Here is an 18292-nt window from a genome sequence, read left to right as displayed (position 1 = left end):
TATTACCAAACAGTAAATCAATAACAGTCATCAAAAACTAAACACACTACATGACATTTTTACATAGAATATTTTTTAGTGCTTTGGCAAATTTAGAATACACAAATATCAGAAAAGAAATGGAATTCTTATTCATTTTACCTGTCCTGTTTTATATGTGAATCTGATCTAATTTTATGAGCATATTTTAATATTTTATTGAAGACACTACACATAACCTGTTTTTGAAGGTGTGTTTAATTTTAAATGAAACGGTTTACATTTTTATTTTTCATTTATTGTAAATTTTAAAAATAAATGTTTATAGTTCCATAGGCTCAAGCAAGTCAGCTTCCCACCCTATGTCATACAATTCTGACAAATCGGCATCCTCATCATGTTCTTCATCATCCTCAGGATTTAAATCATCCAAGGGATCTACTTCCACTGACGTTTCAATGACAAGTTCAATGATGAGGTCGAGATCAACTGATTGCTGATTGTCACTCATGGTTGATGCTGTCGTTATCTTTAAAGAAAGAGAACAACAATGAGATGTTGCAGAGTAAGAGACAAATCTCAGAGATTATAATAGTAAAATTGTTTAACAAGAGTAACATTTTGCAGCTATTATTTAGCCATGTCCAGCGATGCTGAGGAGGTGAGGCCTATGTCCAACTTTTCAGTGAACAGGACTCATCTCTTCTTAACCTTGGATAAGCCTCACCGACTCTGTGTCCCCTGCTCATACTTAAATGTACAGGGCAGATTTATGCTAAGTGGCGCATCCCCACGGATGCACCAGTTAATGTGCACCGCTGCACTGCCACCCATAGTGTGCCGCATTTACAATGTGGAGCACCATTGAGCAAAAACAGCACAGATGCGTCACACATCTGTGCCGCAAAAGCAGCACATTGCAGGAATCTTGCATAAGCGCGACATGTCTACTGCAATGCACAGGAGGAAGCCTCACATTGCATGGTGCATCACTTCTTATGCCTGTTTCAAACAGGCGTAAGGATTTGATTCAGCAATGCTATAAAGCTGAGTCAGTGAAATCTTCTAAATTTCACTGTGTTAGTTTTACAGGGCTTTCATGCAAATTAATGCATACCTTGCAACAAAACACCTATATGAAAACTGACGCAGGTTTCATGTGGCACAGGACTTTACAGCATGACACATCTGCCTAGATGCATCAAGTTATAAATATGTCGCCACATAGCAAATCTTTTGCACCGCCGCTGCGTCACAAAAGTGACGCAAAAGAGACATACACCTATCATAAATCTGTCCCTAACATTTTAAATGATTGATTCAAGATTACGATAAAGTGTGGCCTATCCAGAGATTTGTTTGAGGTGAGGCCTACTCAGGGTTGCAGATGAAATTTACGCTTGTTGAAGAGTACAGAGGAGATAATACATGTGAAGGCCTACCAATGAAGTAAGTCATATCCACTTCACTCTTGAACAAAGGCGAGATCTCTTCTGTGTCCGTGGACAGGCCTAAACCTCATCTGCACAATTTCATTCGTAAACTTAGGAAACACAGGTGATGTAATTGAAAAATGTGGAGTTTCTTTTCCTCATTTCACAATCACATCACCTGTGTTTCCTTTGCTTAGGTATCTCATAGTGCAGATGGAGTCTAGCATATCAAAGAGTACACAGAAGTTCAGCAGTGTATACAACAATTTTGACATTTACAGAAGATTCAGCTTCTTATCTTGTTGGAGATGAAGTGAGACCTGTCTTGCAACATGATGCATCTTTTGCATCACTGCTGCATCGGTTTCATGTGGCACGGGACTTTACAGCATGACACATCTGCCTAGATGCATCAAGTTGTAAATATGTCGCCACATAGCAAATCTTTTGCATCGCCGCTGCGTCACAAAAGTGACGCACAGTGACGCAAAAGAGGCATACACCTATCATAAATCTGTCCCTAACATTTTAAATGATTGATTCAGGATGACGATAAGGTGTGGCCTATCCAGAGGTTTGTTTAAGGTGAGGCCTACTCAGGGTTGCAGATGAAATTTACGCTTGTTGAAGAGTACAGAGGAGATAATACATGTGAAGGCCTACCAATGAAGTAAGTCATGTCCACTTCACTCTTGAACAAAGGCCAGACCTCTTCTGTGTCCGTGGACAGACCTAAACCTCATCTGCACAATGTCATTCGTAAACTTAGGAAACACAGGTGATGTAATTGAAAAATGTGGAGTTTCTTTTCCTCATTTCACAATCACATCACCTGTGTTTCCTTTGCTTAGGTATCTCATAGTGCAGATGGACTCTAGCATATCAAAGAGTACACATAAGTTGAGCAGTCTATACAACAATTTTGACATTTACAGAGGATTCAGCTTCTTATCTTGTTGGAGATGAAATGAGGCCTGTCTTGCAACATGGTGCATGTTTTGCATCACTGCTGCATCGGTTTCATGTGGCACGGGACTTTACAGCATGACACATCTGCCTAGATGCATCAAGTTGTAAATATGTCGCCACATAGCAAATATTTTGCACCGCCGCTGCGTCATAAAAGTCACACACAGTGACGCAAAATAAGCTTACACCTATCATAAATCTGTCCCTAACATTTTAAATGATTGATTCAGGATGACGATAAAGTGTGGCCTATCCAGAGGTTTGTTTGAGGTGAGGCCTACTCAGGGTTTCAGATGAAATTTACGCTTGTTGAAGAGTACAGAGGAGATAATACATGTGAAGGCCTACCAATGAAGTAAGTCATGTCCACTTCACTCTTGAACAAAGGCCAGACCTTTTCTGTGTCCGTGGACAGACCTAAACCTCATCTGCACAATGTCATTCGTAAACTTAGGAAACACAGGTGATGTAATTGAAAAATGGGGAGTTTCTTTTCCTCATTTCACAATCACATCACCTGTGTTTCCTTTGCTTAGGTATCTCATAGTGCAGATGGACTCTAGCATATCAAAGAGTACACATAATTTGAGCAGTGTATACAACAATTTTGACATTTACAGAAGATTCAGCTTCTTATCTTGTTGGAGATGAAATGAGGCCTGTCTTGCAACATGGTGCATGTTTTGCACAACTGCTGCATCGGTTTCATGTGGCACGGGACTTTACAGCATGACACATCTGCCTAGATGCATCAAGTTGTAAATATGTCGCCACATAGCAAATATTTTGCACCGCCGCTGCATCATAAAAGTCACACACAGTGACGCAAAATAAGCTTACACCTATCATAAATCTGTCCCTAACATTTTAAATGATTGATTCAGGATGACGATAAAGTGTGGCCTATCCAGAGGTTTGTTTGAGGTGAGGCCTACTCAGGGTTTCAGATGAAATTTACGCTTGTTGAAGACTACAGAGGAGATAATACATGTGAAGGCCTACCAATGAAGTAAGTCATGTCCACTTCACTCTTGAACAAAGGCCAGACCTCTTCTGTGTCCGTGGACAGACCTAAACCTCATCTGCACAATGTCATTCGTAAACTTAGGAAACACAGGTGATGTAATTTAAAAATGTGGAGTTTCTTTTCCTCATTTCACAATCACATCACCTGTGTTTCCTTTGCTTAGGTATCTCATAGTGCAGATGGACTCTAGCATATCAAAGAGTACACATAAGTTGAGCAGTGTATACAACAATTTTGACATTTACAGAAGATTCAGCTTCTTATCTTGTTGGAGATGAAATGAGGCCTGTCTTGCAACATGGTGCATGTTTTGCATCACTGCTGCATCGGTTTCATGTGGCACGGGACTTTACAGCATGACACATCTGCCTAGATGCATCAAGTTGTAAATATGTCGCCACATAGCAAATATTTTGCACCGTCGCTGCGTCATAAAAGTCACGCACAGTGACGCAAAATAAGCTTACACCTATCATAAATCTGTCCCTAACATTTTAAATGATTGATTCAGGATGACGATAAAGTGTGGCCTATCCAGAGGTTTGTTTGAGGTGAGGCCTACTCAGGGTTTCAGATGAAATTTACGCTTGTTGAAGACTACAGAGGAGATAATACATGTGAAGGCCTACCAATGAAGTAAGTCATGTCCACTTCACTCTTGAACAAAGGCGAGACCTCTTCTGTGTCCGTGGACAGACCTAAACCTCATCTGCACAATGTCATTCGTAAACTTAGGAAACACAGGTGATGTAATTTAAAAATGTGGAGTTTCTTTTCCTCATTTCACAATCACATCACCTGTGTTTCCTTTGCTTAGGTATCTCATAGTGCAGATGGACTCTAGCATATCAAAGAGTACACATAAGTTGAGCAGTGTATACAACAATTTTGACATTTACAGAAGATTCAGCTTCTTATCTTGTTGGAGATGAAATGAGGCCTGTCTTGCAACATGGTGCATCTTTTGCATCACTGCTGCATCGGTTTCATGTGCCACGGGACTTTACAGCATGACACATCTGCCTAAATGCATCAAGTTGTAAATATGTCACCACATAGCAAATCTTTTGCACCGCCGCTGCGTCACAAAAGTGACGCACAGTGACGCAAAAGAGGCATACACCTATCATAAATCGTTTTTTTTTAAGCCCTTGCTCCATTTTTAGATCACTTTTAACATGGCTATGTAAGTCAAATAATCAAGATCTAAATTTGCCAAGCACAGATGGGGGCGTATTTACAAGGACCTTGCACCACAGGGAAAGGTCTTAAATTAAAATGGGAAAAATAACATCAGAGAGACTCAAAGGCCTTATAAATATGCCCCAAGCAACCTATGAACCTCTAGCATTACATATCAACAAACCTAATTGATTTCAAAAAACGTTTTTAAACACAACTTGAAAAGCAATTATATTCATACATTCATGGGGAAGTTACTTAAAATACCCTAAGACACATGAAACCGTTTTTTTTAAGCCCTTGCTCCATTTTTAGATCACTTTTAACATGGCTATGTAAGTCAAATAATCAAGATCTAAATTTGCCAAGCACAGATGGGGGCGTATTTACAAGGACCTTGCACCACAGGGAAAGGTCTTAAATTAAAATGGGAAAAATAACATCAGAGAGACACAAAGGCCTTATAAATATGCCCCAAGCAACCTATGAAGCTCTAGCAGTACATATCAAGAAACCTAATTTTTTTCATAAATCGTTTTTAAACACATCAACTAAATCAATTAGATACCTACATTCAAGGGGAAATGACTTAAAATGGCCTAAGACACATGAAAGCGTTTTTTTTTAAGTCCCTTGCAACATTTTTGGGTCACTTTTAACATGGCTATGTTAGTCAAAGAATTAAAATCTAAATTTGCCAAGCACAGATGGGGGCAAATTTACAAGGACCTTGCACCACGGGGAAAGGTCTTAAATTAAAATGGGAAAAATTACATCAAAGGAAGTCAAAAGCCTTGAAAATATGCCCCAAGCAACCTATGAAACTCTAGCAGTACATATCAAGAAACCTAATTGATTTCAAAAAACGTTTTTAAACACATCTTGTAAATCAATTATATTCATACATACATGGGGAAGTGAGTTAAACTACCCTAAGACACATGAAAGCATTTTTGTAAGACCCTTGCACTTTTTTTGCATCACTTTTAACATGGCTATGTAACACAAAGAAACAAAATCTATTTGTAAAACACTTGACACAAAGCAACATTTTAAATACCCAACTTTCTTCATAATTTTTACCCTAAACCATACTATTCTCTACCTAAATTAAATGAATCTTTTCTCACCTTAGCAAATACTTTATGAGTTTCAAAACAGTCTCAGAAACACACCAAATTGTCTTTAGCAGAGCAAAAGGTATGCACTCCAGAGTCTGCAGCTATGAAAAGCACAGAAATGCTGTAACTCATCACACATATCTCTCATGTCACCCAATCAAAACTCTTCCCTCACTTTTTTCAAATCAACACCCTTCCCCCCTCTGGCCTTTCTGCCTTTTTTGCATAGCAACCACCTCCTGAAAGACCTCTCATGTTTGCAAGTTCACACAACAATGTTTCAATTGAACTCTGAACTCTCAGTGCACCTGCGTATCCAGTGCAATCTTTCATTAAATGATTTTTTCTTGACCATTCAAATTACATCTTTCAAACAACACATCCATGCACCCTAACTTTCTGTTTTCAGCAATCAAAATCCACCAATCACTGCTACTGCTTCCTTAACACAGAAACTCCACAGTTTTTTTCATTTTAAACTCTTATTTTTCCAACTACCATTTCATTGCCACACTTCATCTGACTGCAGCAGAACCTCCTCTCACCATGTTTTCTGTCTGGATTGTTGGACATAGTTACATCTACTGGGCTCAAAGGTATGCTGAGAACAGAAATTTACCTAACCTCAATTTACAAGATGTGGAAATTAAGTGGTTTGGCCACAGAGGATTAAAATGTCACCAATTGATACCATTGGTGAAAACCTTTATGCATTTGCCAAAACCTGACCTGTTAATTGTGCACTGTGGAGGTAATGACTTGGGCACTTTGACTGGTGTAGGTCTGGAAATGCTTTTAAAGGACACCTTTGAGCAATTGATGGCACTTTTTCCTCAAACTGCCTTGGTATATTCAAATATATGCCAAAGACAGAAATGGAGGTGGTCGAACCAATTTTGTCCACAAATTGAGAAGTCGAGGAAGCATGTAAACAAATCTGTTTCAGCTTACATGAGAGACCATGGAATGGGCTCCATGTACAACAATAACTTGCGTTACTACATGCAAGATATCTACAGAGGAGATGGAGTTCACTTCTCAGATGAGGGCAACAGAGTTTTCATTTTGAATTTAAGACTGTGCATTGGTACCTACTTATAAGTACCTAAATGTACCATAAACCCAAAAGCTCTTCTCAGAGCTACCCTACATCTGATCACTCACAATTATTATTTTACTCTAACTTTTTTCACAAATTTTCAACAAAGTACGCTCCCCGGAGCGCTACCCGGTACGCGAACCGGAAGCTAACCGCGCGAAATTTTTTAAAAAAATGTTTTTTTTCCGCACATATGGGCCTCCTCAGCCACCCTCAGAAAACCTAGGGGGTCAAGATACGTCTACCGTGCCCCCTTCTACCCATTCTGAACATTATTTGCCCTCCATCTTGTATTTTAATTCGACCGAAACACAAAATGGTGGACTCCCGTAACGCTGAAGGCTCACCGGGAAGCGCTCCATCAAAAAAGGTGGGAAAGTAATTTACAGAAGAAACCCTGGAGACACTTTTACCAAATATAGATTTGCTCATACTACATACCAATCCCTACCATTTTCAAAAATTTGGTTGGAATTCCATTTAGCCATTTAGCCTGTAGACCTCTCTAAATACCCTGAGGTAAATTACTTCACAAAACACATCTGAAGTGTTGGAATTCACAACCAATTAAAATGTTACTTTCATTTTCTATTTTTTTTACCTGACATTTGATTGGTTATGTACCTGAATATATATAAAGGAAGAGAAGGAAACACAGCCATTTTGACTACTACTTCCTGGTGTACATTTCAATAGGATTTTCACTAATAACTTCAACTTCTTTGTAAAGGTAAGTTGTTATTTTAAAAACTGAAGTATATTGTGCACTTTAAGTTAATATGGTAGACTTTTTCTGATAGTTATATAGTATCCCTCTGTAGTAGTTATAGATTTAGATAGACTTCTCTGTTATAGTTATGGATGGAGTTACGCTTCTCTTTTATAATTATGAATTTACTTACGTTAAATTACATACACTTTTTTATATTCCTACTTCCACTCTGATACTATACACTGCCCAAAGATAAATTCACTGTTAAAAACTGCCTATCTAAAATTAATCCCAACAGTGCCCTATCTCTACTAATATATATTTTTTTTATGCAAATTTCAGACAAAATGGAAGGCGAACAGAAAGTTTCATTTGAAATTGTCCTTGCAGAGACCAACCAAGAAATCATTGATCCAAATGACATTGAATTTATGGATGAAACTTGGGACCAAGAACTACTGCAATGTGTGCAATCAGTAGATGTCCTCCTTGAAAATGAGGACATTTTACACACTCAAACATTACAAGCTATGCTCAATGAAAATAACGACATTTCAGACAGTGAAATATTAGACATTTTATGAAATTTTGAAACACAATGACAATAATAAATAATTGCTTTAAAAATAAAAAAATAAAAAAAATCAACAAAACAAACAATCAATTAACATACAATATTTGAAAAGTCTATCATTCTTTTTTCCTTATAGTACGCTCCCCAGAGCGCTTCCCGGTGCGCGTACCGGGCGCTCCCCACGCAAAAAAAACAAAATTTTATTTTTTATTTTTTGCCCCGCGGGGCCCTTTTAAAGCCTCCACATCAAACCTAGGGGGTCAGGGAGGATCTACTATGCCCCCTTATGGTCATTTCCCCCTTTGTTTTGGCCTCCTCTTGTCTCTCGATCCTACCGAGAGACAAGATGGCGGCCGCTCCGGACTGTTTAGAATGTTGACAGACACCGGAGAGCCAATCAGCTTCGCTACGCGAAGTTCCGTTACGTGTCAAGTACGCGAACCGGAGCGCTGCCCGGAACGCGCTTACAGATATATATCTTTTTTTGAACGTTAATTTCTCAAAATCCACTGGATCACATATATTGAGACCTAGCAAAGGCACATCGGGCTACCAGTCCCTACAATTTTGCCAAGTTTCGTGCAAATCCATTCAGCCGTTCGGGCTAAAAGTGAGGCCAACCGCCCTATGGAAATTAACATGGGAAAAACACGTTTTGGGACCCCCCTTTTTTCTCAGCCCCCCCTTGACAACCCCCCCAAATTTTCAGTATCTGCTCAGAAACAAAATGTTCCATTTTCCTGAAAATTTCTGCCAATTCCGTCCACAAACGCCAAAGTTATTAGACATAGAATTTTCAAAAATCCCATAGAGAAAAAATCCTAACTATATATACCTACTGGCGACCGCCAGTAGGTAATATATATATATATATATATATATATATATATATATATATATATATATATATATATATATATATATATATATATAAGTCATTGATTATCCCCTGATGGCAAGCTTGTGGCAGGATAGCGAACCCCTTCAATAACTCCAATTATCACCCCTTCCAATACATCATTTCAATAGAAGAGATGAGCTGCAGCTCAATTCCTTTGAGCGTGATGATTTTATGTATCAAAATAAAATATTCACTCTCAAAGGAATTGAGCTGCGGCTCATCTCTTCTTTTGTAACGATGTATGGGAAGAGGTGATCATATATATATATATCTATATATATATATATATATATATATATAGATATATATATATATTCAATGAAAAAAACATAGGTTTTACAGATGTTATAGCTAGAAATTAACATTTAAAAACCTTAGAAATTCCCTGACAAAACCACAGGTTTCAGGGACATTATAGTTAGCTGACATTACACTCATACAAAACTATAGAAATTCCACGGTTATAGTTAGTTCTTCTAACTATAACTTGTGCCCCCGCAATGCACTGCTCAAGGCATTACATAGTGCAACATTCATGGCATGGTCAGTGACATCACTGATGACATCATCCAGTGACTGCGTGTTTCTGTAAAGTTTAAATATGTTTTAAATATATCCCAAGATGTATTGAAGAATGAGAGGGTGTATAGGTGTCTGGATGGAGGATTTGCAAGTTGTGTGACTGATTGTATAAGTGACTGATTAAACATGTCATACTGAATGCATGGGGTAGTGACTAAACTGTGTGATTGTCTGTATCAGAGTGTCTGTTGTTGTGTAAGATGGTACATGGGTTGGTCAGTAGCTACATGACAGTCTATATGGGTTAGTCATTGTTTGCCTGAGTGTGTGTGTGGGTGGTTGGAGGTGTGTTTCACTGTGCATAGATGTGTGACTAGTTGATTCACTGGGTGTATGGGTTCAAGACTGCAAGTTGAAACAGCTCTATGGGTGGGTGAGTGTGTGTATGGGTGTGTTGGTGAATGAATGGAGGTCTCAGTGGTACATGTAAGTAACTACATATGTAAAATGCAGTTTATGTGAGTAATAGTGTATATAAACTATATGTGAGATTGAATGATTATGAGAGTGGCTGTATGGATGAGTGTGTACTTGTATCAGTGATTAAATAAGATAGTAAGTATGCGCTACTATCTGTATGAATTAGTGAGGTGGTATTTGTATAACTGTATAGGTGAGTAAATAGGAGTATGATTGATTCTTTACATGACTGACTAGGTGTGTGAGTAATTCCATGGATGAGTGGCGGTGTGTAAGTGTCTGAATACCTGCATGAGTGCTTATGATAGTGTTTTATTGATGAGTGAGTGAATGTATAAGTGACTGTATTGGTGAATGAGTGGACATGTGTATAGACCTAGGCATCAGTGAGTGGGTATGTAGTAACTGGTATTGGTGTGTCTATGGTTTCAAAAATGGTAGTCTGTATTTTAGAATGGGTATATCAAAGGTCATATTAGGGTGTGAGGAGGTGCATTGGATTATCACGTGGATCATGTCATCAGTGATATCATTTGAGATGTCATCAGTGATGTCATCAGTGATGTCACTGACCATGCCATGAATGATGTAATATGTGATGTCATGAGCAGTGCATTGCGGGGCGTAAGTTATAGTTAGCTGAACTAACTATAATAGTGGAATTTCTATGGTTTTGTATGAGTGAAATGTTCAGCTAACTATAACATCCCTGTTAGAAATAGGATTTCTGGTTGGCTAAGGCTTGCGCCAAAGCCAGGCAGAAACCACCACTCTAGTGAGGGCAAGGGAGTTACACACCAAAGATAACCCTGCTCACCAGCTTGGTAGCTTGGCACGAGCAGTCAGGCTTATCCCGGTGGCAATGTGTTAAGTGCTTCCGCAACACACACACAGCAGCAACACCCTCGGCTCACCAAAAAAGAAACTCCACACAAGGTTATATGAAAAATAGCCTTTGTATTGTCATACACATATTAGAAACATAATCACATCTTATACACTGTGCCGACTGGCACTAGGCAATATTCACAGGGGATTATATACAGGACCGGGCCAATAGGGCCACGGTCAGAACCATCAGAATAGGTAAATACATATAAAACACAACCAGTCACTACTGGCGCAATAATGACATCAGCATTAACACAATAGGCATAAAACCTATTAGGCCCAAACCTCATTAGCATAAGCACATTACGCCATAGGCCCCACCAGCATAAATCCTTGTAGGCATCACATTAGGCATATCCCTCACCTAAATCACCTTAGGGCCCTGCGCCCTAACCACCTAATACTGACCCCCAGGCCAACTGGCCTTCTCTAGGGCTCCAATGCCCGTTATACAGGAAAGTCAGGGCCTAGCTGCAAATGCAGCAACATCCAAAAAGTGAGCAAAACTGGCCTAAACATAGCAGCTGCCCACTACTTGCTGGGCAGCTGTGTGGGTAAAAATGTGGGCACTGGCACTCCTGCACCCTTAGTCCCCACTGGGAATATGGCACTGGCACCACTGTGCCCTGAGTCCCCCACTAGGACTCATCACAACAAATTGCACCCATGTTGCAGCTGCCCACTGCCAAACGGGGCAACTGGAGAAAAATGAGCCTTGGCACCACGTTCCTTGAGAGTCCCACTGGGCTCTTTACCAAATACGCCCACATTAAAGCTGGCCACTGCCAAACGGGGTGGCTGGGAATACTGCATGGGCATACCTGGTGTCCTTAGGGCAATCACAGGGGGGAAGGGCACCGACAATGTGCCCCGACGCACCCCCAACCCAAAAGTAAAACACTGAGCCCCATACCGGGACACTTGCCTTGCTCCTACGGTCTCCATGGGTGCTGAGCGGTGTGTCCCTTGCAACCACAGTGGGGGCAGGCACCGGCAATGTGCCTCAGGCCCCGTCCACCTTAATCACAAGACTGCTGCAGGACATGGGGCTCTCCCTCCAATATAAGGGCCCCGTCGGCGAGTTTCTGCACCGGACCTCTGCACAGGTAGGCAGGAACAGGAACCTGGCGGCGGCTCCTCTCCCGATTGGTCTTCTTTCCTTTGGCAGCAGGATCATGCCGGCGGGGTGGGCTCCCGCCTGACTTCAGCACCAGCAAGGGTCTCACAAGCCTTGGGGAGCCATGCAAGCCATCTGCCGGGTTGCCTCTCTCCCTGCCGGTCAGACTCGGCTTCCGTCTCTCGCGGGCCGCCTACGTCCCAATGAAGGTTGCCTGACTTCCTGTTTCCCCCGGGCCGCGGCAGTGAATTCCTTAATGTGGAGTCAATACGGGGTAGGCTCCCGTTCTGTGTCAAAAACGCAGGGTGGGCACCTGCTATTAATTAAATTCGAGATGCGACCATAAAGAGGGGTGGGCACCTGCTATTAATTAAATTCAAGATGCGGCAATAACGGAGGGTGGGCATCCGCTATTAATTAAATTCAAGATGCGACAATAACGCGGGGTGGGCACCCGCTATTAAGTAAATTCCAGATGCGGCAATAACGCTGGGTGGGCACCCGCGAACAAAATGAGCAGAAATGCGGGGTGGGCTCCTGATCCTCCTCACAACACAGGGGAATCCCTCTATACTCCCTGCACCAGCGCGCTACACGCCGCCAGCCCTTCCCTCCTCCAGGGAAATTGGAATGTAGCGCTCACGAGGTGCTGGGGAGCCATTAAATCCTAAAAAGGGCAGGAATTAAACAGTCCTTGGCGCTGGGGAGACCCCAGCAAAGTGCATCCAGGCAGGCCAGCATGCAGGGGCCCCCAGGAAGCAGCAGCTGGGTCCCGCGGCAGTTCCTCCTAGCAGAGTGTCCCCTCAAAGTCAGGACAAGCACAGCAATTTTCATGGGGTCACAACCCCTTCATTTATTGGAAATGTTCTTTGCCTGAAAGCACTGGGCTGGGGAAACCAGATGCAACTGGTTTGGGAGCACTCTGTTTACCAGCCTCCTCTTTCCTATTGTTAGGTGGGGGCTTGTCATCAGACACACCATAGGGGGGCTGAGCCAGTATTCACTAGGGCACGCTCCTATTCAGGGAGCAGGGACTTCTCCTCCCACTACTTAAAATGTATATATCCCTTTCAGCCTAGCACAAACTCACCATGCCCCTCCTGGAGCCATCCTCACCTCACCAGCCCCTGTCACTCAAAAGCCAGACATGCAATTCACATCAGGCAGGCAGACACGTAGTACACAGAAATGCCAACTTCTAAAAGTGGCATTTCTAACATAACCACAATACATCTGCACACACCATTGCACAGCATTTATTAATACTATTTTACACATACCAGACTTGACCATGCTGTGCCTCTCATATCAGGATTTACCACTGACCCACATTCATCAGGGAATCCCCCATGTATTCCTATGGGAGGGCAGTCCAATCTCACTAAAAGTAACCCAGAGCGCATGCACTTTACACTGGACAGCAGTGATAAAGTGCCTAGAGGTCTAAAACCACCAACACTACAAAGGGAACAGGCTAGGAGACAGGCAAAAAGTGTAGGGGTGAACCTGCCAAAAGGGCCAAGTCCAAGAGTCCCTGAAACCTATGTTTTTTTCAGTGAATTTCAAAGGTTTTATAAATGCTAATTTCTAACTACAATGTCCCTAAAACCTATAATGTTTTTAAGTAAATTTTAAAAAGACGTGCATACTTTTTGTAGTGAACAACTAACTGTAACAGTAGTCTTTTATATCTTATAATTTAACAATGTTTAAAACTTCATTAGCAGTAATTAACATATAAGTGTGGAAAAAGTGTGATGCAGCACTTTGAACAACAGCTTTCACAGTTCGATTCCTGGCTCCAGCATCATGTTAGCCCACCACTATGTCACTATGGGCAACACCTTGCTTAATCTTCTCGATGCCCCCGAGCACAGGCACATCTTTCCGGGGGTAGCTGTACACTTTACAATTGCTGGCATTTTTTATATTTAACAGCATAGTGATGCCAAATATTAGCACATATTTTTTTTCTTCTATTGTGAACAATATTTTTTTAATGTCTTCTATTTAGAATTACAGCAATTAATAGATGTTTTTAGTCATGATAATGTAAATGACACGGTTTGCCAGGTAACAGTTTTTAAGCTGGACAAGGTATGTACATATAAAGGACCTTATACGTATTACAATCGAAATCAAAACCTTTACCGCTTCACATTTTGTAGCTTTCCCCATTACGCGCACAAGTTAAAGTGTAAACTGTAAAACTGGACATCTAAATGGGAGGAGCTGCATCTCCCTTCCATGGACTACTTAATAACCAAAAAGTATATAAACCACACCAGTTGTTCGATTAGTTTAGTTTTTGCGAGTTATTTACCCGTGTCCATTCTGTGATGCAGGTTCCCTTTTCTAGCGTCGGATTCTTCCTTTACAGCAACAAAACATATTACGGAGTTGTAAGTTGTTTGATTATGGTGTAGTAGATATTTACAATACTTAGCTATTTGTCAATATTTAAACATTTATATTTAGAAAAAAGTGTTATTGGTTGTTTTTGCCTTTTTTCTGTAACGTCAGCAGCTTGTTTTCAGAAACAGACAGAATACAGCAAACATTGCTCCTTTCATGGCTCCTTTGAGCTCATATATTGTGACTTTGTATATTATAATATTGACACTGTACTTGACCTCAGAGGTGTTACTGACCCGTCGGCGCAAACACTAAAGATTTATATGTAACATCACCAGCTTCTAGTTGTTAGTCTGTTTACCCCTTGGGATCATATACTGTGAATATGTATATTATAATATTAACAGTCATTGTGATCTCAGCGTAGTTCATGACCCGTCAGCGCCAAGAGTAAAGATTTATACGCAACGTCACCAGCTTCTGGTTGTTAGTCTGTTTCCCCCTTGGGATCATATACTGTGAATATGTATATTATAATTTTTACAGTCATTATGATCTCAGAGGAGTTTATGACTTGTCGCCACAAACGTGAAACATTTCGGAGTCCCGGAGAAAAGAAGCTCTATATTCACAGCTCGAAAGTATTTTGTTATTGATCTTGTGTTGTATTCATAACTTTATTTTCCTTTTTGTGTAACAACAGTGTCACTTTTTATATTGTATTAGAGTTTCATATTGTTACAGAACAGGAATTGGAGATTTATCGGCGCCAGGAGTAAACCATCTAAAATACAACTTACTGACCTTTAGAACTTAATTGATCAGATATTTTTTCAGTGAGAATATTTTTGCAGTCTAAAAAAAGATAGTTTGCATACATACTCTCTTACTGAAAACCTTTGATAAACCCTACATTTCTAAATGTTATTTTCTAATTTCTATTTTTCTCAGTTACGGTTCCTATTCACCTTCTCCCTATAGGATATATAGTACCAGTATTGTATATTATTATAGTACTATCCTATATATTCTTAAAAGAGTACGTGATTTGTTAGCGGAACAGTGAGCGACCTCTAAACACTATGACAGAACGTTCCCGAATTCTACAGAATAGAAATTGTAAAAAAAGATAAAGCGTACATTTCTATGTAATTTGAGGACATTTGTGCTTAACTGTTTTTTACTTGTTCTTCTCTCCTGAGATGTTGTAGTGCGGGAGTGTTTCTTGTTGTACTTCTTTTCTATTTGATCTAAAAGTAACACATACCCTCTTATATTATCAAGAATATAGGGCAACACATTTACAAACTATAGCAGAAAAAAGGAGGGTGTGGCCACGCTTAAGCGATATTTTATGAAATTCCATTTTATCTGACACCCCTTTGATATATACAGTGTCAGTTTCCGAAGAAAGTTTATTTGTAATTGCTTAATAAAAACTGTTTGAAACCTAGACAGAAACAACACCTCGCTGTCAGAAAAATAAACACCACATTTTAAGTAAATAGTGCTCCTGGGAAGTATTCCACCCGCAAACTTGATAAAAAGAAGACCGCAAGACACTCTGTTATTTTTCCGCCATGATTTGTACACCCCACAGCAATTATATAAATGACCCTTAAAATATATAACAAAAACTATTTTTACCTTCACAATCTCTGTCCACCACCTTGTGACCACTGTACAAAGTTAATAGTGTTCGTACCCTCTCCTCTACTACTTTGTTTTCCTGTACTCCTTTGAAGTGCGTCACAAAATGGCTGACAACAGTGAACTGTTCCCACCCAATAAGGAGCAAACTTGTACTCGGAACACTTTAGCCAATAAAATGTCCATGTTGTTCCGCAGAGGGGGAGGTAATGGCTGCCAACACTTCTACTTTTAATGCTTCACTGCCAATGAACATTAAGCTTGGGAAGGTCCTGCTTGGTACACGTACCCAATTAGATGTCCCTAATACTCCGCTGAAGGGAAGGGAATGGCTGTCAACACTTCTACTTCCAATGGTTCTTCGCCAATGAACATTAAGTTTGGGAAGGTCCTCCTTGGAACACGTCAACCAATCAGATGTCTCTCCTACTCCGCGGAGGGGAAGGGAATGGCTGGCAACACTTCTACTTCAATGGTTCCCAAGCAATGGACATTAAGCTCTGAAAGGTCCTCCTTAGAACATGTGAGCCAATCAGATGTCCTTGCTACTCTGCTGAGGGGAAGGGAATGGCTGGCAACACTTCTACTGTCAATGGTTGGCAGCCAATAAACATTAAGCTCGTTCTTGGAACACCTCAGCCTATCAAACATTAATTTTGTTTCGCCCACAGGTCGAGAACACGCCCTCCCACATTATATTAAATTTCCTGTAACAAAGTGACACTATCTGTGATAAAAGTAAACGCCGCATTATAAGTAAACATTACTCCGCATTATATTAAAGGAAGGCCACTGTACGGTGCATTGTTGTTTTCCTGATATAATTTCCACAGCCTACTGAACATTGCCGCAATATGGCGCATCGTTGTTTTGCGGAAGTGAATTCCACAACCTACGCAACATTCACACTATCTGTGTGTGCATTCTACACACTGCTTTTTGCAATACAGTGCATTGTTTTCCCAACTGGCTTTCCAGAGCCTCCGCAACCTTGCCACAATACCGCGCACTGTTGTTCTGCGAACGTGATTTCCACAGCCAACGCAATATTCAAACTCCCTGCCTCTGCAACGTACAGGGTTCCTACTATACCGTCTTATACAATTTTTCTCTTTTTTCCCCCTACTCCTTTCAACTGAGTCACAAAATGGCTGCCAACGCTTCCTAGTTTCAATCGTTCTCAGCCAATGAGCCGCAAGCTCGTGCTCATAACCCCTCCGCCAATCAGATGTCAAAATTCTCAAACACCAATACCTGTAAAATTTTATATTTCTCAAAAACTACTGAACGGATTTACACCATTTAAACAAAAGCGTGCTTTCTGGACTAAGACCTTTCTCCCTGCCAAATTTGGTGTAATTCCAAGTAGCCTTGTCTAAAGTTTCCTATGGAAAATGCATTGAGAAAACACGTTTTGGGACCCCCCTTTTTTCTCACCCCCCTTGACTGATCACCCCCAAACTTTTAAGATAGGAGCTGATCAAAAAAGAGAACATTTTGGAAAATTTCATAAAATTCATATAACAACGCCAAAGTTCTAAGCACATGAAAAAATGCTTTTCCTATGGAAACGTGGTCCTAACTATAACTACCTACTGGCGACCGCCAGTAGGTGTGATATATATATATATATATACATATATATATATATATATATATATATATATATATATATTGCCCACCGTACTTCCCCACTCAGGAAGAATTCTCACGGACACCTCGCATGGGTTTGCAGGTAATTTATTCACACAACAGACTGCACAGCAACTCGTTTCGACTTTCGTCTTGGTCACGCTAAGAAGCGTGACCAAGACGAAAGTTGAAACGCGTTGCTGTGCAGTCTGTTGTGTGAATAAATTACCTGCAAACCCATGCGAGGTGTCCGTGAGAATTCTTCCTGAGTGGGGAAGTACGGTGGGCAATATTGTACAGGGCTGCCGGTGCCCTGATCATGGACCGCCCTGTGAGACGGCCTCTTTCAAGACCGGAGTCGTTGTTGCTTATATATATATATATATATATATTACCTACTGGCGGTCACCAGTAGGTAGTTATAGTTAGGATTGATTTCCGTAGGGAAATCGTAACATTCTATTTGGAATAACTTTGGCGCCGGTGGAGGAATCTGCCTGAAATTTTCAGCAACTTAGCTTCGCGGCGCTCCGGTCCTTCCCTGAAAGTGTGGGGTGGATTCGTCAAGCGGGGGCCGAGATAAAAGGGGGGTCCCCAAACGTGTTTTCCCCATGTTAATTTCCATAGGGCGGTCGATCGCACTTTTAG

The sequence above is a fragment of the Lissotriton helveticus genome, chromosome 3_1 (genome assembly GCF_964261635.1).
Source record: "Lissotriton helveticus chromosome 3_1, aLisHel1.1, whole genome shotgun sequence".
In the NCBI taxonomy this organism is placed as follows: domain Eukaryota; kingdom Metazoa; phylum Chordata; class Amphibia; order Caudata; family Salamandridae; genus Lissotriton; species Lissotriton helveticus.
Note: the sequence above shows the minus strand (reverse complement) of the source record.